A 21,049-nucleotide genomic window follows, 5' to 3' on the forward strand; every position below is an offset into this window, starting at 1 on the left:
AACAGGCCACCTGAATTGGCTTTATCAACTGTAAAATTCAGTACTCCTTTCTCGGTTCTCAGACACTTATCATCCCAGAAGTATCAGGATGGCCGAGTGGTTAAGGCATTGGACTTAAAATACAATGGATGTATATCCACGTGGGTTTGAACCCCACTCCTGGTAAAAATGTGTAGTGGTTGCAGCAATTGAAGGCACGCTTACATGATGTTTAAAAGGGTTGGAAAAAAACACCACATAAGATTAAAATCCAGGCTGCTCTTGGCTACCAACATACATCTGGTCAAAGCAAGAAGTCACCATCATCTGCTTAAAGTAATATCACCATATTTGTACACATTTGCTCTTAAAAGGTCAAAAAACTATAGCAAAACTCTGTTACTTGGTATCACCGAGATGTCCTTCCAGTGCTAAGAAGGGCCACTTTGTATGCATTAAAAAATAGCAAAAGTCCGGAGCCTAATGATGCCAGAAATTCAGTATGGCAAATACATAAAGGAGATATGAAAATACAGTCCCTACTTATCACTCCTTTCTTGCCAGTGGTAAATAGCTGACGGCAACCGTCATTAGGGCCCAAAGTCGACGTTGGAATTTTGTAATTCCATCGAGAAAGATAAACACTCCTTAGATCAAATCTCTGTGCTTAATGGTAGAATCATCATGGAAAGGATAAAAGTCAACCTGCACCAGTCCCCTCCAGTGTGAAAATCATTATTGTTTCCTCTGATGTTATTTGCCGCATAGTGAGAATCATAGTCGAGTGGTTAAGTCATCATTTAGGCCCAAAGTCTAACTTGGAGCTTTGTAATCCCATCAAGAAAAATAAAACACTCTTCGGAGCAAATCCTTTCTTGCCAGTGGTAAATAGCTGACGGCAACCGTCATTAGGGCCCAAAGTCTATGTTGGAATCTTGTAATTCCATCGAGAAAGATAAACACTCCTTAGATCAAATCTCTGTGCCTTATGGTAGAATCATCATGGAAAGGATAAAAGTCAACCTGCACCAGTCCCCTCCAGTGTGAAAATCATTATTGTTTCCTCTGATGTCCTTTGCCACATAGTGAGAAGCATAGTCGAGTTGTTTAATTCATCATTTAGGCCTAAAGTCTAACTTGGAGCTTTGTAATCCCATCAAGAAAAATAAAACACTCCTCAGAGCAAATCCATTTTGTGAATGTAGACTCACCTAAGACAGGTAACGGCCCAGCTGAATTGGCTTTATCAACTGTGAAAATCAGTACCCCTTTCTCGGTTCTCGGATACTTTTAATCACACAAATACCAGGATGGCCGAGCGGTTAAGGCGTTGGACTTAAGATCCAATGGATGTATATCCACGTGGGTTCGAACCCCACTCCTGGTATACATTTATAGTGGTTGCAGCAATTGAAAGCACTCTTACAATATGTTTAAAAAGGTTTGAAAAAAACATCACATAAGATTAAAATCTGGGCTGCTCTTGGCTACCAAATAATACACCTGCTCAAAGCAAGAAGTCACCATCATCTGCTTAAAGTAATATCACCATATTTGTACACATTTGATCTTAGAAGGTCAAAAAACTATAGCAAAACTCTGTTACTTGGTATCACCGAGATGTCCTTCCAGTGCTAAGAAGGGCCACTTTGTACACATTAAAAAATAGCAAAAGTCCGGAGCCTAATGATGCCAGAAATTCAGTATGGCAAATACATAAAGGGGATATGAAAATACAGTCCCTACTTATCACTCCTTTCTTGCCAGTGGTAAATAGCTGACGGCAACCGTCATTAGGGCCCAAAGTCTACGTTGGAACTTTGTAATTCCATCGAGAAAGATAAACACTCCTTAGATCAAATCTCTGTGCTTAATGGTAGAATCATCATGGAAAGGATAAAAGTCAACCTGCACCAGTCCCCTCCAGTGTGAAAATCATTATTGTTTCCTCTGATATCCTTTGCCACATAGTGAGAAGCATAGTCGAGTTGTTTAATTCATCATTTAGGCCTAAAGTCTAACTTGGAGCTTTGTAATCCCATCAAGAAAAATAAAACACTCCTCAGAGCAAATCCATTTTGTGAATGTAGACTCACCTGAGACAGGTAACGGCCCAGCTGAATTGGCTTTATCAACTGTGAAAATCAGTACCCCTTTCTCGGTTCTCGGATACTTTTAATCACACAAATACCAGGATGGCCGAGCGGTTAAGGCGTTGGACTTAAGATCCAATGGATGTATATCCACGTGGGTTCGAACCCCACTCCTGGTATACATTTATAGTGGTTGCAGCAATTGAAAGCACTCTTACAATATGTTTAAAAAGGTTTGAAAAAAACATCACATAAGATTAAAATCTGGGCTGCTCTTGGCTACCAAATAATACACCTGCTCAAAGCAAGAAGTCACCATCATCTGCTTAAAGTAATATCACCATATTTGTACACATTTGATCTTAGAAGGTCAAAAAACTATAGCAAAACTCTGTTACTTGGTATCACCGAGATGTCCTTCCAGTGCTAAGAAGGGCCACTTTGTACACATTAAAAAATAGCAAAAGTCCGGAGCCTAATGATGCCAGAATTTCAGTATGGCAAATAAATAAAGGGGATATGAAAATACAGTCCCTACTTATCACTCCTTTCTTGCCAGTGGTAAATAGCTGACGGCAACCGTCATTAGGGCCCAAAGTCGACGTTGGAATTTTGTAATTCCATCGAGAAAGATAAACACTCCTTAGATCAAATCTCTGTGCTTAATGGTAGAATCATCATGGAAAGGATAAAAGTCAACCTGCACCAGTCCCCTTCAGTGTGAAAATCATTATTGTTTCCTCTGATGTTATTTGCCGCATAGTGAGAAGCATAGTCAAATGGTTAAGTCATCATTTAGGCGTAAAGTCTAACTTGGAGCTTTGTAATCCCATCAAGAAAAATAAAACGCTCCTCAGAGCAAATCTATTTTGTGAATGTAGACTCACCTGAGACAGGCAACGGCCCGCCTGAATTGGCTTTATCAACTGTGAAAATCAGTACTCCTTTCTCGGTTCTCGGATACTTTTCATCACACAAGTACCAGGATGGCCGAGCGGTTAAGGCGTTGGACTTAAGATCCAATGGATGTATATCCACGTGGGTTCGTACCCCACTCCTGGTATACATTTATAGTGGTTGCAGCAATTCAAAGCACTCTTACAATATGTTTAAAAAGGTTTGAAGAAAACATCACATAAGATTAAAATCTGGGCTGCTCTTGGCTACCGAATAATACACCTGCTCAAAGCAAGAAGTCACCATCATCTGCTTAAAGTAGAATCACCATATTTGTACACATTTGATCTTAGAAGGTCAAAAAACTATAGCAAAACTCTGTTACTTGGTATCACCGAGATGTCCTTCCAGTGCTAAGAAGGGCCACTTTGTACACATTAAAAAATAGCAAAAGTCCGGAGCCTAAGGATGCCAGAAATTCAGTATGGCAAATACATAAAGGGGATATGAAAATACAGTCCCTACTTATCACTCCTTTCTTGCCAGTGGTAAATAGCTGACGGCAACCGTCATTAGGGCCCAAAGTCTACGTTGGAATTTTGTAATTCCATCGAGAAAGATAAACACTCCTTAGATCAAATCTCTGTGCTTAATGGTAGAATCATCATGGAAAGGATAAAAGTCAACCTGCACCAGTCCCCTCCAGTGTGAAAATCATTATTGTTTCCTCTGATGTCCTTTGCCACATAGTGAGAAGCATAGTCGAGTGGTTAAGTCATCATTTAGGCCTAAAGTCTAACTTGGAGCTTTGTAATCCCATCAAGAAAAATAAAACACTCCTCAGAGCAAATCCATTTTGTGAATGTAGACTCACCTGAGACAGGTAACGGCCCAGCTGAATTGGCTTAATCACAACTGTGAAAATCAGTACTCCTTTCTCGGTTCTCGGATACTTTTCATTACGCAGATACCAGGATGGCCGAGCGGTTAAGGCGTTGGACTTAAGATCCAATGGATGTATATCCACGTGGGTTCGAACCCCACTCCTGGTACACATTTATGGTGGTTGCAGCTATTGAAGGCACTCTTACAATATGTTTAAAAAGGTTTGAAGAAAACATCACATAAGATTAAAATCTGGGCTGCTCTTGGCTACCGAATAATACACCTGCTCAAAGCAAGAAGTCACCATCATCTGCTTAAAGTAGAATCACCATATTTGTACACATTTGATCTTAGAAGGTCAAAAAACTATAGCAAAACTCTGTTACTTGGTATCACCGAGATGTCCTTCCAGTGCTAAGAAGGGCCACTTTGTACACATTAAAAAATAGCAAAAGTCCGGAGCCTAAGGATGCCAGAAATTCAGTATGGCAAATACATAAAGGGGATATGAAAATACAGTCCCTACTTATCACTCCTTTCTTGCCAGTGGTAAATAGCTGACGGCAACCGTCATTAGGGCCCAAAGTCTACGTTGGAATTTTGTAATTCCATCGAGAAAGATAAACACTCCTTAGATCAAATCTCTGTGCTTAATGGTAGAATCATCATGGAAAGGATAAAAGTCAACCTGCACCAGTCCCCTCCAGTGTGAAAATCATTATTGTTTCCTCTGATGTCCTTTGCCACATAGTGAGAAGCATAGTCGAGTGGTTAAGTCATCATTTAGGCCTAAAGTCTAACTTGGAGCTTTGTAATCCCATCAAGAAAAATAAAACACTCCTCAGAGCAAATCCATTTTGTGAATGTAGACTCACCTGAGACAGGTAACGGCCCAGCTGAATTGGCTTTATCAACTGTGAAAATCAGTACTCCTTTCTCGGTTCTCGGAAACTTTTAATCACACAAATACCAGGATGGCCGAGCGGTTAAGGCATTGGACTTAAGATCCAATGGATGTATATCCACGTGGGTTCGAACCCCACTCCTGGTATACATTTATAGTGGTTGCAGCAATTGAAAGAACTCTTACAATATGTTTAAAAAGGTTTGAAAAAAACATCACATAAGATTAAAATCTGGGCTGCTCTTGGCTACCAAATAATACACCTGCTCAAAGCAAGAAGTCACCATCATCTGCTTAAAGTAATATCACCATATTTGTACACATTTGATCTTAGAAGGTCAAAAAACTATAGCAAAACTCTGTTACTTGGTATCACCGAGATGTCCTTCCAGTGCTAAGAAGGGCCACTTTGTACGCATTAAAAAATAGCAAAAGTCCGGAGCCTAATGATGCCAGAAATTCAGTATGGCAAATAAATAAAGGGGATATGAAAATACAGTCCCTACTTATCACTCCTTTCTTGCCAGTGGTAAATAGCTGACGGCAACCGTCATTAGGGCCCAAAGTCGACGTTGGAATTTTGTAATTCCATCGAGAAAGATAAACACTCCTTAGATCAAATCTCTGTGCTTAATGGTAGAATCATCATGGAAAGGATAAAAGTCAACCTGCACCAGTCCCCTCCAGTGTGAAAATCATTATTGTTTCCTCTGATGTTATTTGCCGCATAGTGAGAAGCATAGTCGAGTGGTTAAGTCATCATTTAGGCCTAAAGTCTAACTTGGAGCTTTGTAATCCCATCAAGAAAAATAAAACACTCCTCAGAGCAAATCCATTTTGTGAATGTAGACTCACCTGAGACAGGTAACGGCCCAGCTGAATTGGCTTTATCAACTGTGAAAATCAGTACTCCTTTCTCGGTTCTCGGAAACTTTTAATCACACAAATACCAGGATGGCCGAGCGGTTAAGGCATTGGACTTAAGATCCAATGGATGTATATCCACGTGGGTTCGAACCCCACTCCTGGTATACATTTATAGTGGTTGCAGCAATTGAAAGAACTCTTACAATATGTTTAAAAAGGTTTGAAAAAAACATCACATAAGATTAAAATCTGGGCTGCTCTTGGCTACCAAATAATACACCTGCTCAAAGCAAGAAGTCACCATCATCTGCTTAAAGTAATATCACCATATTTGTACACATTTGATCTTAGAAGGTCAAAAAACTATAGCAAAACTCTGTTACTTGGTATCACCGAGATGTCCTTCCAGTGCTAAGAAGGGCCACTTTGTACGCATTAAAAAATAGCAAAAGTCCGGAGCCTAATGATGCCAGAAATTCAGTATGGCAAATAAATAAAGGGGATATGAAAATACAGTCCCTACTTATCACTCCTTTCTTGCCAGTGGTAAATAGCTGACGGCAACCGTCATTAGGGCCCAAAGTCGACGTTGGAATTTTGTAATTCCATCGAGAAAGATAAACACTCCTTAGATCAAATCTCTGTGCTTAATGGTAGAATCATCATGGAAAGGATAAAAGTCAACCTGCACCAGTCCCCTCCAGTGTGAAAATCATTATTGTTTCCTCTGATGTTATTTGCCGCATAGTGAGAAGCATAGTCGAGTGGTTAAGTCATCATTTAGGCCTAAAGTCTAACTTGGAGCTTTGTAATCCCATCAAGAAAAATAAAACACTCCTCAGAGCAAATCCATTTTGTGAATGTAGACTCACCTGAGACAGGTAACGGCCCAGCTGAATTGGCTTAATCACAACTGTGAAAATCAGTACTCCTTTCTCGGTTCTCGGATACTTTTCATTATGCAGATACCAGGATGGCCGAGCGGTTAAGGCGTTGGACTTAAGATCCAATGGATGTATATCCACGTGGTTTCGAACCCCACTCCTGGTACACATTTATGGTGGTTGCAGCTATTGAAGGCACTCTTACAATATGTTTAAAAAGGTTTGAAGAAAACATCACATAAGATTAAAATCTGGGCTGCTCTTGGCTACCGAATAATACACCTGCTCAAAGCAAGAAGTCACCATCATCTGCTTAAAGTAGAATCACCATATTTGTACACATTTGATCTTAGAAGGTCAAAAAACTATAGCAAAACTCTGTTACTTGGTATCACCGAGATGTCCTTCCAGTGCTAAGAAGGGCCACTTTGTACACATTAAAAAATAGCAAAATTCCGGAGCCTAATGATGCCAGAAATTCAGTATGGCAAATACATAAAGGGGATATGAAAATACAGTCCCTACTTATCACTCCTTTCTTGCCAGTGGTAAATAGCTGACGGCAACCGTCATTAGGGCCCAAAGTCTACGTTGGAACTTTGTAATTCCATCGAGAAAGATAAACACTCCTTAGATCAAATCTCTGTGCTTAATGGTAGAATCATCATGGAAAGGATAAAAGTCAACCTGCACCAGTCCCCTCCAGTGTGAAAATCATTATTGTTTCCTCTGATGTCCTTTGCCACATAGTGAGAAGCATAGTCGAGTGGTTAAGTCATCATTTAGGCCTAAAGTCTAACTTGGAGCTTTGTAATCCCATCAAGAAAAATAAAACACTCCTCAGAGCAAATCCATTTTGTGAATGTAGACTCACCTGAGACAGGTAACGGCCCAGCTGAATTGGCTTTATCAACTGTGAAAATCAGTACTCCTTTCTCGGTTCTCGGATACTTTTAATCACACAAATACTAGGATGGCCGAGCGGTTAAGGCGTTGGACTTAAGATCCAATGGATGTATATCCACGTGGGTTCGAACCCCACTCCTGGTATACATTTATAGTGGTTGCAGCAATTGAAAGCACTCTTACAATATGTTTAAAAAGGTTTGAAGAAAACATCACATAAGATTAAAATCTGGGCTGCTCTTGGCTACCGAATAATACACCTGCTCAAAGCAAGAAGTCACCATCATCTGCTTAAAGTAGAATCACCATATTTGTACACATTTGATCTTAGAAGGTCAAAAAACTATAGCAAAACTCTGTTACTTGGTATCACTGAGATGTCCTTCCAGTGCTAAGAAGGGCCACTTTGTACACATTAAAAAATAGCAAAAGTCCGGAGCCTAAGGATGCCAGAAATTCAGTATGGCAAATACATAAAGGGGATATGAAAATACAGTCCCTACTTATCACTCCTTTCTTGCCAGTGGTAAATAGCTGACGGCAACCGTCATTAGGGCCCAAAGTCGACGTTGGAATTTTGTAATTCCATCGAGAAAGATAAACACTCCTTAGATCAAATCTCTGTGCTTAATGGTAGAATCATCATGGAAAGGATAAAAGTCAACCTGCACCAGTCCCCTCCAGTGTGAAAATCATTCTTGTTTCCTCTGATATTATTTGCCGCATAGTGAGAAGCATAGTCGAGTTGTTTAATTCATCATTTAGGCCTAAAGTCTAACTTGGAGCTTTGTTATCCCATCAAGAAAAATAAAACACTCCTCAGAGCAAATCCTTTCTTGCCAGTGGTAAATAGCTGACGGCAACCGCCATTAGGGCCCAAAGTCTACGTTGGAATTTTGTAATTCCATCGAGAAAGATAAACACTCCTTAGATCAAATCTCTGTGCTTAATGGTAGAATCATCATGGAAAGGATAAAAGTCAACCTGCACCAGTCCCCTCCAGTGTGAAAATCATTATTGTTTCCTCTGATGTCCTTTGCCACATAGTGAGAAGCATAGTTGGGTGGTTAAGTCATCATTTAGGCCTAAAGTCTAACTTGGAGCTTTGTAATCCCATCAAGAAAAATAAAACACTCCTCAGAGCAAATCCATTTTGTGAATGTAGACTCACCTGAGACAGGTAATTGGCCAGCTGAATTGGCTTTATCAACTGTGAAAATCAGTACTCCTTTCTCGGTTCTCGGATACTTTTAATCACACAAATACCTGGATGGCCGAGCGGTTAAGGCGTTGGACTTAAGTTCCAATGGATGTATATCCACGTGGGTTCGAACCCCACTCCTGGTATACATTTATAGTGGTTGCAGCAATTGAAAGAACTCTTACAATATGTTTAAAAAGGTTTGAAAAAAACATCACATAAGATTAAAATCTGGGCTGCTCTTGGCTACCAAATAATACACCTGCTCAAAGCAAGAAGTCACCATCATCTGCTTAAAGTAATATCACCATATTTGTACACATTTGATCTTAGAAGGTCAAAAAACTATAGCAAAACTCTGTTACTTGGTATCACCGAGATGTCCTTCCAGTGCTAAGAAGGGCCACTTTGTACGCATTAAAAAATAGCAAAAGTCTGGAGCCTAATGATGCCAGAAATTCAGTATGGCAAATAAATAAAGGGGATATGAAAATACAGTCCCTACTTATCACTCCTTTCTTGCCAGTGGTAAATAGCTGACGGCAACCGTCATTAGGGCCCAAAGTCGACGTTGGAATTTTGTAATTCCATCGAGAAAGATAAACACTCCTTAGATCAAATCTCTGTGCTTAATGGTAGAATCATCATGGAAAGGATAAAAGTCAACCTGCACCAGTCCCCTCCAGTGTGAAAATCATTATTGTTTCCTCTGATGTTATTTGCCGCATAGTGAGAAGCATAGTCGAGTGGTGAAGTCATCATTTAGGCCTAAAATCTAACTTGGAGCTTTGTAATCCCATCAAGAAAAATAAAACACTCCTCAGAGCAAATCCATTTTGTGAATGTAGACTCACCTGAGACAGGTAACGGCCCAGCTGAATTGGCTTTATCAACTGTGAAAATCAGTACTCCTTTCTCGGTTCTCGGAAACTTTTAATCACACAAATACCAGGATGGCCGAGCGGTTAAGGCGTTGGACTTAAGATCCAATGGATGTATATCCACGTGGGTTCAAACCCCAGTCCTGGTACACATTTATGGTGGTTGCAGCTATTGAAGGCACTCTTACAATATGTTTAAAAAGGTTTGAAGAAAACATCACATAAGATTAAAATCTGGGCTGCTCTTGGCTACCGAATAATACACCTGCTCAAAGCAAGAAGTCACCATCATCTGCTTAAAGTAGAATCACCATATTTGTACACATTTGATCTTAGAAGGTCAAAAAACTATAGCAAAACTCTGTTACTTGGTATCACCGAGATGTCCTTCCAGTGCTAAGAAGAGCCACTTTGTACACATTAAAAAATAGCAAACTTCCGGAGCCTAATGATGCCAGAAATTCAGTATGGAAAATACATAAAGGGGATATGAAAATACAGTCCCTACTTATCACTCCTTTCTTGCCAGTGGTAAATAGCTGACGGCAACCGTCATTAGGGCCCAAAGTCTACGTTGGAACTTTGTAATTCTATCAAGAAAGATAAACACTCCTTAGATCAAATCTCTGTGCTTAATGGTAGAATCATCATGGAAAGGATAAAAGTCAACCTGCGCCAGTCCCCTCCAGTGTGAAAATCATTATTGTTTCCTCTGATATCCTTTGCCACATAGTGAGAAGCATACAGTAGTCGAGTTGTTTAATTCATCATTTAGGCCTAAAGTCTAACTTGGAGCTTTGTAATCCCATCAAGAAAAATAAAACACTCCTCAGAGCAAATCCATTTTGTGAATGTAGACTCACCTGAGACAGGTAACGGCCCAGCTGAATTGGCTTTATCAACTGTGAAAATCAGTACCCCTTTCTCGGTTCTCGGATACTTTTAATCACACAAATACCAAGATGGCCGAGCGGTTAAGGCGTTGGACTTAAGATCCAATGGATGTATATCCACGTGGGGTCGAACCTGGTATACATTTATAGTGGTTGCAGCAATTGAAAGCACTCTTACAATATGTTTAAAAAGGTTTGAAGAAAACATCACATAAGATTAAAATCTGGGCTGCTCTTGGCTACCGAATAATACACCTGCTCAAAGCAAGAAGTCACCATCATCTGCTTAAAGTAGAATCACCATATTTGTACACATTTGATCTTAGAAGGTCAAAAAACTATAGCAAAACTCTGTTACTTGGTATCACCGAGATGTCCTTCCAGTGCTAAGAAGGGCCACTTTGTACACATTAAAAAATAGCAAAAGTCCGGAGCCTAAGGATGCCAGAAATTCAGTATGGCAAATACATAAAGGGGATATGAAAATACAGTCCCTACTTATCACTCCTTTCTCGCCAGTGGTAAATAGCTGACGGCAACCGTCATTAGGGCCCAAAGTCGACGTTGGAATTTTGTAATTCTATCGAGAAAGATAAACACTCCTTAGATCAAATCTCTGTGCTTAATGGTAGAATCATCATGGAAAGGATAAAAGTCAACCTGCACCAGTCCCCTCCAGTGTGAAAATCATTATTGTTTCCTCTGATATCCTTTGCCACATAGTGAGAAGCATAGTCGAGTTGTTTAATTCATCATTTAGGCCTAAAGTCTAATTTGGAGCTTTGTAATCCCATCAAGAAAAATAAAACACTCCTCAGAGCAAATCCATTTTGTGAATGTAGACTCACCTGAGACAGGTAACGGCCCAGCTGAATTGGCTTTATCAACTGTGAAAATCAGTACTCCTTTCTCGGTTCTCGGATACTTTTAATCACACAAATACCAGGATGGCCGAGTGGTTAAGGCGTTGGACTTAAGATCCAATGGATGTATATCCACGTGGGTTCGAACCCCACTCCTGGTATACATTTATAGTGGTTGCAGCAATTGAAAGCACTCTTACAATATGTTTAAAAAGGTTTGAAGAAAACATCACATAAGATTAAAATCTGGGCTGCTCTTGGCTACCGAATAATACACCTGCTCAAAGCAAGAAGTCACCATCATCTGCTTAAAGTAGAATCACCATATTTGTACACATTTGATCTTAGAAGGTCAAAAAACTATAGCAAAACTCTGTTACTTGGTATCACCGAGATGTCCTTCCAGTGCTAAGAAGGGCCACTTTGTACACATTAAAAAATAGCAAAAGTCCGGAGCCTAAGGATGCCAGAAATTCAGTATGGCAAATACATAAAGGGGATATGAAAATACAGTCCCTACTTATCACTCCTTTCTCGCCAGTGGTAAATAGCTGACGGCAACCGTCATTAGGGCCCAAAGTCGACGTTGGAATTTTGTAATTCTATCGAGAAAGATAAACACTCCTTAGATCAAATCTCTGTGCTTAATGGTAGAATCATCATGGAAAGGATAAAAGTCAACCTGCACCAGTCCCCTCCAGTGTGAAAATCATTATTGTTTCCTCTGATATCCTTTGCCACATAGTGAGAAGCATAGTCGAGTTGTTTAATTCATCATTTAGGCCTAAAGTCTAACTTGGAGCTTTGTAATCCCATCAAGAAAAATAAAACACTCCTCAGAGCAAATCCATTTTGTGAATGTAGACTCACCTGAGACAGGTAACGGCCCAGCTGAATTGGCTTTATCAACTGTGAAAATCAGTACTCCTTTCTCGGTTCTCGGATACTTTTAATCACACAAATACCAGGATGGCCGAGTGGTTAAGGCGTTGGACTTAAGATCCAATGGATGTATATCCACGTGGGTTCGAACCCCACTCCTGGTATACATTTATAGTGGTTGCAGCAATTGAAAGCACTCTTACAATATGTTTAAAAAGGTTTAAAGAAAACATCACATAAGATTAAAATCTGGGCTGCTCTTGGCTACCGAATAATACACCTGCTCAAAGCAAGAAGTCACCATCATCTGCTTAAAGTAGAATCACCATATTTGTACACATTTGATCTTAGAAGGTCAAAAAACTATAGCAAAACTCTGTTACTTGGTATCACCGAGATGTCCTTCCAGTGCTAAGAAGGGCCACTTTGTACACATTAAAAAATAGCAAAAGTCCGGAGCCTAAGGATGCCAGAAATTCAGTATGGCAAATACATAAAGGGGATATGAAAATACAGTCCCTACTTATCACTCCTTTCTTGCCAGTGGTAAATAGCTGACGGCAACCGTCATTAGGGCCCAAAGTCGACGTTGGAATTTTGTAATTCTATCGAGAAAGATAAACACTCCTTAGATCAAATCTCTGTGCTTAATGGTAGAATCATCATGGAAAGGATAAAAGTCAACCTGCACCAGTCCCCTCCAGTGGGAAAATCATTATTGTTTCCTCTGATATCCTTTGCCACATAGTGAGAAGCATAGTCGAGTTGTTTAATTCATCATTTAGGCCTAAAGTCTAACTTGGAGCTTTGTAATCCCATCAAGAAAAATAAAACACTCCTCAGAGCAAATCCATTTTGTGAATGTAGACTCACCTGAGACAGGTAACGGCCCAGCTGAATTGGCTTTATCAACTGTGAAAATCAGTACTCCTTTCTCGGTTCTCGGATACTTTTAATCACACAAATACCAGGATGGCCGAGCGGTTAAGGCGTTGGACTTAAGATCCAATGGATGTATATCCACGTGGGTTCGAACCCCACTCCTGGTATACATTTATAGTGGTTGCAGCAATTGAAAGCACTCTTACAATATGTTTAAAAAGGTTTGAAGAAAACATCACATAAGATTAAAATCTGGGCTGCTCTTGGCTTCCGAATAATACACCTGCTCAAAGCAAGAAGTCACCATCATCTGCTTAAAGTAGAATCACCATATTTGTACACATTTGATCTTAGAAGGTCAAAAAACTATAGCAAAACTCTGTTACTTGGTATCACCGAGATGTCCTTCCAGTGCTAAGAAGGGCCACTTTGTACACATTAAAAAATAGCAAAAGTCCGGAGCCTAAGGATGCCAGAAATTCAGTATGGCAAATACATAAAGGGGATATGAAAATACAGTCCCTACTTATCACTCCTTTCTTGCCAGTGGTAAATAGCTGACGGCAACCGTCATTAGGGCCCAAAGTCTACGTTGGAATTTTGTAATTCCATCGAGAAAGATAAACACTCCTTAGATCAAATCTCTTTGCTTAATGGTAGAATCATCATGGAAAGGATAAAAGTCAACCTGCACCAGTCCCCTCCAGTGTGAAAATCATTATTGTTTCCTCTGATGTCCTTTGCCACATAGTGAGAAGCATAGTTGAGTGGTTAAGTCATCATTTAGGCCTAAAGTCTAACTTGGAGCTTTGTAATCCCATCAAGAAAAATAAAACACTCCTCAGAGCAAATCCATTTTGTGAATGTAGACTCACCTGAGACAGGTAATTGGCCAGCTGAATTGGCTTTATCAACTGTGAAAATCAGTACTCCTTTCTCGGTTCTCGGATACTTTTAATCACACAAATACCAGGATGGCCGAGCGGTTAAGGCGTTGGACTTAAGATCCAATGGATGTATATCCACGTGGGTTCGAGCCCCACTCCTGGTATACATTTATAGTGGTTGCAGCAATTGAAAGAACTCTTACAATATGTTTAAAAAGGTTTGAAAAAAACATCACATAAGATTAAAATCTGGGCTGCTCTTGGCTACCAAATAATACACCTGCTCAAAGCAAGAAGTCACCATCATCTGCTTAAAGTAATATCACCATATTTGTACACATTTGATCTTAGAAGGTCAAAAAACTATAGCAAAACTCTGTTACTTGGTATCACCGAGATGTCCTTCCAGTGCTAAGAAGGGCCACTTTGTACACATTAAAAAATAGCAAAAGTCCGGAGCCTAAGGATGCCAGAAATTCAGTATGGCAAATACATAAAGGGGATATGAAAATACAGTCCCTACTTATCACTCCTTTCTTGCCAGTGGTAAATAGCTGACGGCAACCGTCATTAGGGCCCAAAGTCTACGTTGGAATTTTGTAATTCCATCGAGAAAGATAAACACTCCTTAGATCAAATCTCTGTGCTTAATGGTAGAATCATCATGGAAAGGATAAAAGTCAACCTGCACCAGTCCCCTCCAGTGTGAAAATCATTATTGTTTCCTCTGATGTTATTTGCCGCATAGTGAGAAGCATAGTCGAGTGGTTAAGTCATCATTTAGGCCTAAAGTCTAACTTGGAGCTTTGTAATCCCATCAAGAAAAATAAAACACTCCTCAGAGCAAATCCATTTTGTGAATGTAGACTCACCTGAGACAGGTAACGGCCCAGCTGAATTGGCTTAATCACAACTGTGAAAATCAGTACTCCTTTCTCGGTTCTCGGATACTTTTAATCACATAAATACCAGGATGGCCGAGCGGTTAAGGCGTTGGACTTAAGATCCAATGGATGTATATCCACGTGGGTTCGAACCCCACTCCTGGTATACATTTATAGTGGTTGCAGCAATTGAAAGCACTCTTACAATATGTTTAAAAAGGTTTGAAGAAAACATCACATAAGATTAAAATCTGGGCTGCTCTTGGCTACCGAATAATACACCTGCTCAAAGCAAGAAGTCACCATCATCTGCTTAAAGTAGAATCACCATATTTGTACACATTTGATCTTAGAAGGTCAAAAAACTATAGCAAAACTCTGTTACTTGGTATCACCGAGATGTCCTTCCAGTGCTAAGAAGGGCCACTTTGTACACATTAAAAAATAGCAAAAGTCCGGAGCCTAAGGATGCCAGAAATTCAGTATGGCAAATACATAAAGGGGATATGAAAATACAGTCCCTACTTATCACTCCTTTCTTGCCAGTGGTAAATAGCTGACGGCAACCGTCATTAGGGCCCAAAGTCGACGTTGGAATTTTGTAATTCTATCGAGAAAGATAAACACTCCTTAGATCAAATCTCTGTGCTAAAGTCTAACTTGGAGCTTTGTAATCCCATCAAGAAAAATAAAACACTCCTCAGAGCAAATCCATTTTGTGAATGTAGACTCACCTGAGACAGGTAATTGGCCAGCTGAATTGGCTTTATCAACTGTGAAAATCAGTACTCCTTTCTCGGTTCTCGGATACTTTTAATCACACAAATACCAGGATGGCCGAGCGGTTAAGGCGTTGGACTTAAGATCCAATGGATGTATATCCACGTGGGTTCGAGCCCCACTCCTGGTATACATTTATAGTGGTTGCAGCAATTGAAAGAACTCTTACAATATGTTTAAAAAGGTTTGAAAAAAACATCACATAAGATTAAAATCTGGGCTGCTCTTGGCTACCAAATAATACACCTGCTCAAAGCAAGAAGTCACCATCATCTGCTTAAAGTAATATCACCATATTTGTACACATTTGATCTTAGAAGGTCAAAAAACTATAGCAAAACTCTGTTACTTGGTATCACCGAGATGTCCTTCCAGTGCTAAGAAGGGCCACTTTGTACACATTAAAAAATAGCAAAAGTCCGGAGCCTAAGGATGCCAGAAATTCAGTATGGCAAATAAATAAAGGGGATATGAAAATACAGTCCCTACTTATCACTCCTTTCTTGCCAGTGGTAAATAGCTGACGGCAACCGTCATTAGGGCCCAAAGTCGACGTTGGAATTTTGTAATTCCATCGAGAAAGATAAACACTCCTTAGATCAAATCTCTGTGCTTAATGGTAGAATCATCATGGAAAGGATAAAAGTCAACCTGCACCAGTCCCCTCCAGTGTGAAAATCATTATTGTTTCCTCTGATGTTATTTGCCGCATAGTGAGAAGCATAGTCGAGTGGTTAAGTCATCATTTAGGCCTAAAGTCTAACTTGGAGCTTTGTAATCCCATCAAGAAAAATAAAACACTCCTCAGAGCAAATCCATTTTGTGAATGTAGACTCACCTGAGACAGGTAACGGCCCACCTGAATTGGCTTAATCACAACTGTGAAAATCAGTACTCCTTTCTCGGTTCTCGGATACTTTTAATCACATAAATACCAGGATGGCCGAGCGGTTAAGGCGTTGGACTTAAGATCCAATGGATGTATGTCCACGTGGGTTCGAACCCCACTCCTGGTATACATTTATAGTGGTTGCAGCAATTGAAAGCACTCTTACAATATGTTTAAAAAGGTTTGAAGAAAACATCACATAAGATTAAAATCTGGGCTGCTCTTGGCTACCGAATAATACACCTGCTCAAAGCAAGAAGTCACCATCATCTGCTTAAAGTAATATCACCATATTTGTACACATTTGATCTTAGAAGGTCAAAAAACTATAGCAAAACTCTGTTACTTGGTATCACCGAGATGTCCTTCCAGTGCTAAGAAGGGCCACTTTGTACACATTAAAAAATAGCAAAAGTCCGGAGCCTAAGGATGCCAGAAATTCAGTATGGCAAATACATAAAGGGGATATGAAAATACAGTCCCTACTTATCACTCCTTTCTTGCCAGTGGTAAATAGCTGACGGCAACCGTCATTAGGGCCCAAAGTCTACGTTGGAATTTTGTAATTCCATCGAGAAAGATAAACACTCCTTAGATCAAATCTCTGTGCTTAATGGTAGAATCATCATGGAAAGGATAAAAGTCAACCTGCACCAGTCCCCTCCAGTGTGAAAATCATTATTGTTTCCTCTGATGTTATTTGCCGCATAGTGAGAAGCATAGTCGAGTGGTTAAGTCATCATTTAGGCCTAAAGTCTAACTTGGAGCTTTGTAATCCCATCAAGAAAAATAAAACACTCCTCAGAGCAAATCCATTTTGTGAATGTAGACTCACCTGAGACAGGTAACGGCCCACCTGAATTGGCTTAATCACAACTGTGAAAATCAGTACTCCTTTCTCGGTTCTCGGATACTTTTAATCACATAAATACCAGGATGGCCGAGCGGTTAAGGCGTTGGACTTAAGATCCAATGGATGTATGTCCACGTGGGTTCGAACCCCACTCCTGGTATACATTTATAGTGGTTGCAGCAATTGAAAGCACTCTTACAATATGTTTAAAAAGGTTTGAAGAAAACATCACATAAGATTAAAATCTGGGCTGCTCTTGGCTACCGAATAATACACCTGCTCAAAGCAAGAAGTCACCATCATCTGCTTAAAGTAGAATCACCATATTTGTACACATTTGATCTTAGAAGGTCAAAAAACTATAGCAAAACTCTGTTACTTGGTATCACCGAGATGTCCTTCCAGTGCTAAGAAGGGCCACTTTGTACACATAAAAAATAGCAAAAGTCCGGAGCCTAAGGATGCCAGAAATTCAGTATGGCAAATACATAAAGGGGATATGAAAATACAGTCCCTACTTATCACTCCTTTCTTGCCAGTGGTAAATAGCTGACGGCAACCGTCATTAGGGCCCAAAGTCTACGTTGGAATTTTGTAATTCCATCGAGAAAGATAAACACTCCTTAAATCAAATCTCTGTGCTTAATGGTAGAATCATCATGGAAAGGATAAAAGTCAACCTGCACCAGTCCCCTCCAGTGTGAAAATCATTATTGTTTCCTCTGATGTCCTTTGCCGCATAGTGAGAAGCATAGTCAAATGGTTAAGTCATCATTTAGGCCTAAAGTCTAACTTGGAGCTTTGTAATCCCATCAAGAAAAATAAAACGCTCCTCAGAGCAAATCTATTTTGTGAATGTAGACTCACCTGAGACAGGTAACGGCCCGCCTGAATTGGCTTTATCAACTGTGAAAATCAGTACTCCTTTCTCGGTTCTCGGATACTTTTCATCACACAAGTACGAGGATGGCTGAGCCGTTTAGGTGTTGGACTTAAGATCCAATGGATGTATATCCACGTGGGTTCGAACCCCACTCCTGGTACACATTTATGGTGGTTGCAGCAATTGAAGGCACTCTTACAATATGTTTAAAAAGGTTTGAAGAAAATATCACGTAAGATTAAAATCTGGGCTGCTCTTGGCTACCGAATAATACACCTGCTCAAAGCAAGAAGTCACCATCATCTGCTTAAAGTAGAATCACCATATTTGTACACATTTGATCTTAGAAGGTCAAAAAACTATAGCAAAACTCTGTTACTTGGTATCACCGAGATGTCCTTCCAGTGCTAAGAAGGGCCACTTTGTACACATTAAAAAATAGCAAAAGTCCGGAGCCTAATGATGCCAGAAATTCAGTATGGCAAATACATGAAGGGGATATGAAAATACAGTCCCTACTTATCACTCCTTTCTTGCCAGTGGTAAATAGCTGACGGCAACCGTCATTAGGGCCCAAAGTCTACGTTGGAATTTTGTAATTCCATCGAGAAAGATAAACACTCCTTAGATCAAATCTCTGTGCTTAATGGTAGAATCATCATGGAAAGGATAAAAGACAACCTGCACCAGTCCCCTCCAGTGTGAAAATCATTATTGTTTCCTCTGATGTCCTTTTGCCACATAGTGAGAAGCATAGTCGAGTGGTTAAGTCATCATTTAGGCCTAAAGTCTAACTTGGAGCTTTGTAATCCCATCAAGAAAAATAAAACACTCCTCAGAGCAAATCCATTTTGTGAATGTAGACTCACCTGAGACAGGTAACGGCCCAGCTGAATTGGCTTTATCACCTGTGAAAATCAGTACCCCTTTCTCGGTTCTCGGATACTTTTAATCACACAAATACCAGGATGGCCGAGCGGTTAAGGCGTTGGACTTAAGATCCAATGGATGTATATCCACGTGGGTTCGAACCCCACTCCTGGTACACATTTATGGTGGTTGCAGCTATTGAAGGCACTCTTACAATATGTTTAAAAAGGTTTGAAGAAAACATCACATAAGATTAAAATCTGGGCTGCTCTTGGCTACCGAATAATACACCTGCTCAAAGCAAGAAGTCACCATCATCTGCTTAAAGTAGAATCACCATATTTGTACACATTTGATCTTAGAAGGTCAAAAAACTATAGCAAAACTCTGTTACTTGGTATCACCGAGATGTCCTTCCAGTGCTAAGAAGGGCCACTTTGTACACATTAAAAAATAGCAAAATTCCGGAGCCTAAAGATGCCAGAAATTCAGTATGGCAAATACATAAAGGGGATATGAAAATACAGTCCCTACTTATCACTCCTTTCTTGCCAGTGGTAAATAGCTGACGGCAACCGTCATTAGGGCCCAAAGTCTACGTTGGAACTTTGTAATTCCATCGAGAAAGATAAACACTCCTTAGATCAAATCTCTGTGCTTAATGGTAGAATCATCATGGAAAGGATAAAAGTCAACCTGCACCAGTCCCCTCCAGTGTGAAAATCATTATTGTTTCCTCTGATATCCTTTGCCACATAGTGAGAAGCATAGTCGAGTTGTTTAATTCATCATTTAGGCCTAAAGTCTAACTTGGAGCTTTGTAATCCCATCAAGAAAAATAAAACACTCCTCAGAGCAAATCCATTTTGTGAATGTAGACTCACCTGAGACAGGTAACGGCCCAGCTGAATTGGCTTTATCAACTGTGAAAATCAGTACTCCTTTCTCGGTTCTCGGATTCTTTTCATCACACAAATACCAGGATGGCCGAGCGGTTAAGGCGTTGGACTTAAGATCCAATGGATGTATATCCACGTGGGTTCGAACCCCACTCCTGGTATACATTTATAGTGGTTGCAGCAATTGAAAGCACTCTTACAATATGTTTAAAAAGGTTTGAAGAAAACATCACATAAGATTAAAATCTGGGCTGCTCTTGGCTACCGAATAATACACCTGCTCAAAGCAAGAAGTCACCATCATCTGCTTAAAGTAGAATCACCATATTTGTACACATTTGATCTTAGAAGGTCAAAAAACTATAGCAAAACTCTGTTACTTGGTGTCACCGAGATGTCCTTCCAGTGCTAAGAAGGGCCACTTTGTACACATTAAAAAATAGCAAAAGTCCGGAGCCTAATGATGCCAGAAATTCAGTATGGCAAATACATGAAGGGGATATGAAAATACAGTCCCTATTTATCACTCCTTTCTTGCCAATGGTAAATAGCTGACGGCAACCGTCATTAGGGCCCAAAGTCTACGTTGGAATTTTGTAATTCCATCGAGAAAGATAAACACTCCTTAGATCAAATCTCTGTGTTAATGGTAGAATCATCATGGAAAGGATAAAAGACAACCTGCACCAGTCCCCTCCAGTGTGAAAATCATTATTGTTTCCTCTGATGTCCTTTGCCACATAGTGAGAAGCATAGTCGAGTGGTTAAGTCATCATTTAGGCCTAAAGTCTAACTTGGAGCTTTGTAATCCCATCAAGAAAAATAAAACGCTCCTCAGAGCAAATCTATTTTGTGAATGTAGACTCACCTGAGACAGGTAACGGCCCGCCTGAATTGGCTTTATCAACTGTGAAAATTGTATAGCAATCACATAAGATTAAAATCTGGGCTGCTCTTGGCTACCGAATAATACACCTGCTCAAAGCAAGAAGTCACCATCATCTGCTTGAAGTAGAATCACCATATTTGTACACATTTGATCTTAGAAGGTCAAAAAACTATAGCAAAACTCTGTTACTTGGTATCA

The 21,049-nt window shown here is 40.0% G+C and overlaps 21 non-coding genes across 21 annotated transcripts; all 21 read left to right on the forward strand.

Moving 5' to 3' along the window:
- The first annotated feature begins 82 nt into the window (after nt 1-82).
- Nucleotides 83-165, forward strand: TRNAL-UAA (transfer RNA leucine (anticodon UAA)). The gene has a single exon. It is a non-coding gene; the product is annotated as a tRNA-Leu (tRNA).
- Nucleotides 166-1,283: 1,118 nt separating this feature from the next.
- TRNAL-UAA (transfer RNA leucine (anticodon UAA)) lies at nt 1,284-1,366 on the forward strand. The gene has a single exon. It is a non-coding gene; the product is annotated as a tRNA-Leu (tRNA).
- An 802-nt stretch (nt 1,367-2,168) lies between these two features.
- TRNAL-UAA (transfer RNA leucine (anticodon UAA)) lies at nt 2,169-2,251 on the forward strand. Its single transcript has one exon. It is a non-coding gene; the product is annotated as a tRNA-Leu (tRNA).
- Nucleotides 2,252-3,052: 801 nt separating this feature from the next.
- Nucleotides 3,053-3,135, forward strand: TRNAL-UAA (transfer RNA leucine (anticodon UAA)). Its single transcript has one exon. It is a non-coding gene; the product is annotated as a tRNA-Leu (tRNA).
- Nucleotides 3,136-3,938: 803 nt separating this feature from the next.
- TRNAL-UAA (transfer RNA leucine (anticodon UAA)) lies at nt 3,939-4,021 on the forward strand. The gene has a single exon. It is a non-coding gene; the product is annotated as a tRNA-Leu (tRNA).
- Nucleotides 4,022-4,822: 801 nt separating this feature from the next.
- TRNAL-UAA (transfer RNA leucine (anticodon UAA)) lies at nt 4,823-4,905 on the forward strand. Its single transcript has one exon. It is a non-coding gene; the product is annotated as a tRNA-Leu (tRNA).
- Nucleotides 4,906-5,706: 801 nt separating this feature from the next.
- On the forward strand, nt 5,707-5,789 carry TRNAL-UAA (transfer RNA leucine (anticodon UAA)). Its single transcript has one exon. It is a non-coding gene; the product is annotated as a tRNA-Leu (tRNA).
- An 803-nt stretch (nt 5,790-6,592) lies between these two features.
- TRNAL-UAA (transfer RNA leucine (anticodon UAA)) lies at nt 6,593-6,675 on the forward strand. Its single transcript has one exon. It is a non-coding gene; the product is annotated as a tRNA-Leu (tRNA).
- Nucleotides 6,676-7,476: 801 nt separating this feature from the next.
- Nucleotides 7,477-7,559, forward strand: TRNAL-UAA (transfer RNA leucine (anticodon UAA)). The gene has a single exon. It is a non-coding gene; the product is annotated as a tRNA-Leu (tRNA).
- A 1,120-nt stretch (nt 7,560-8,679) lies between these two features.
- TRNAL-UAA (transfer RNA leucine (anticodon UAA)) lies at nt 8,680-8,762 on the forward strand. The gene has a single exon. It is a non-coding gene; the product is annotated as a tRNA-Leu (tRNA).
- An 801-nt stretch (nt 8,763-9,563) lies between these two features.
- TRNAL-UAA (transfer RNA leucine (anticodon UAA)) lies at nt 9,564-9,646 on the forward strand. Its single transcript has one exon. It is a non-coding gene; the product is annotated as a tRNA-Leu (tRNA).
- A 1,685-nt stretch (nt 9,647-11,331) lies between these two features.
- Nucleotides 11,332-11,414, forward strand: TRNAL-UAA (transfer RNA leucine (anticodon UAA)). Its single transcript has one exon. It is a non-coding gene; the product is annotated as a tRNA-Leu (tRNA).
- An 802-nt stretch (nt 11,415-12,216) lies between these two features.
- Nucleotides 12,217-12,299, forward strand: TRNAL-UAA (transfer RNA leucine (anticodon UAA)). Its single transcript has one exon. It is a non-coding gene; the product is annotated as a tRNA-Leu (tRNA).
- Nucleotides 12,300-13,101: 802 nt separating this feature from the next.
- On the forward strand, nt 13,102-13,184 carry TRNAL-UAA (transfer RNA leucine (anticodon UAA)). The gene has a single exon. It is a non-coding gene; the product is annotated as a tRNA-Leu (tRNA).
- Nucleotides 13,185-13,985: 801 nt separating this feature from the next.
- TRNAL-UAA (transfer RNA leucine (anticodon UAA)) lies at nt 13,986-14,068 on the forward strand. The gene has a single exon. It is a non-coding gene; the product is annotated as a tRNA-Leu (tRNA).
- Nucleotides 14,069-14,871: 803 nt separating this feature from the next.
- On the forward strand, nt 14,872-14,954 carry TRNAL-UAA (transfer RNA leucine (anticodon UAA)). Its single transcript has one exon. It is a non-coding gene; the product is annotated as a tRNA-Leu (tRNA).
- A 661-nt stretch (nt 14,955-15,615) lies between these two features.
- Nucleotides 15,616-15,698, forward strand: TRNAL-UAA (transfer RNA leucine (anticodon UAA)). Its single transcript has one exon. It is a non-coding gene; the product is annotated as a tRNA-Leu (tRNA).
- Nucleotides 15,699-16,501: 803 nt separating this feature from the next.
- Nucleotides 16,502-16,584, forward strand: TRNAL-UAA (transfer RNA leucine (anticodon UAA)). The gene has a single exon. It is a non-coding gene; the product is annotated as a tRNA-Leu (tRNA).
- An 803-nt stretch (nt 16,585-17,387) lies between these two features.
- TRNAL-UAA (transfer RNA leucine (anticodon UAA)) lies at nt 17,388-17,470 on the forward strand. Its single transcript has one exon. It is a non-coding gene; the product is annotated as a tRNA-Leu (tRNA).
- Nucleotides 17,471-19,155: 1,685 nt separating this feature from the next.
- Nucleotides 19,156-19,238, forward strand: TRNAL-UAA (transfer RNA leucine (anticodon UAA)). Its single transcript has one exon. It is a non-coding gene; the product is annotated as a tRNA-Leu (tRNA).
- An 802-nt stretch (nt 19,239-20,040) lies between these two features.
- On the forward strand, nt 20,041-20,123 carry TRNAL-UAA (transfer RNA leucine (anticodon UAA)). The gene has a single exon. It is a non-coding gene; the product is annotated as a tRNA-Leu (tRNA).
- The last annotated feature ends 926 nt before the right edge of the window (nt 20,124-21,049 follow it).

Source organism: Aquarana catesbeiana, linkage group LG04 (assembly GCF_042186555.1).
Source record: "Aquarana catesbeiana isolate 2022-GZ linkage group LG04, ASM4218655v1, whole genome shotgun sequence".
Taxonomy (NCBI): Eukaryota; Metazoa; Chordata; class Amphibia; order Anura; family Ranidae; genus Aquarana; species Aquarana catesbeiana.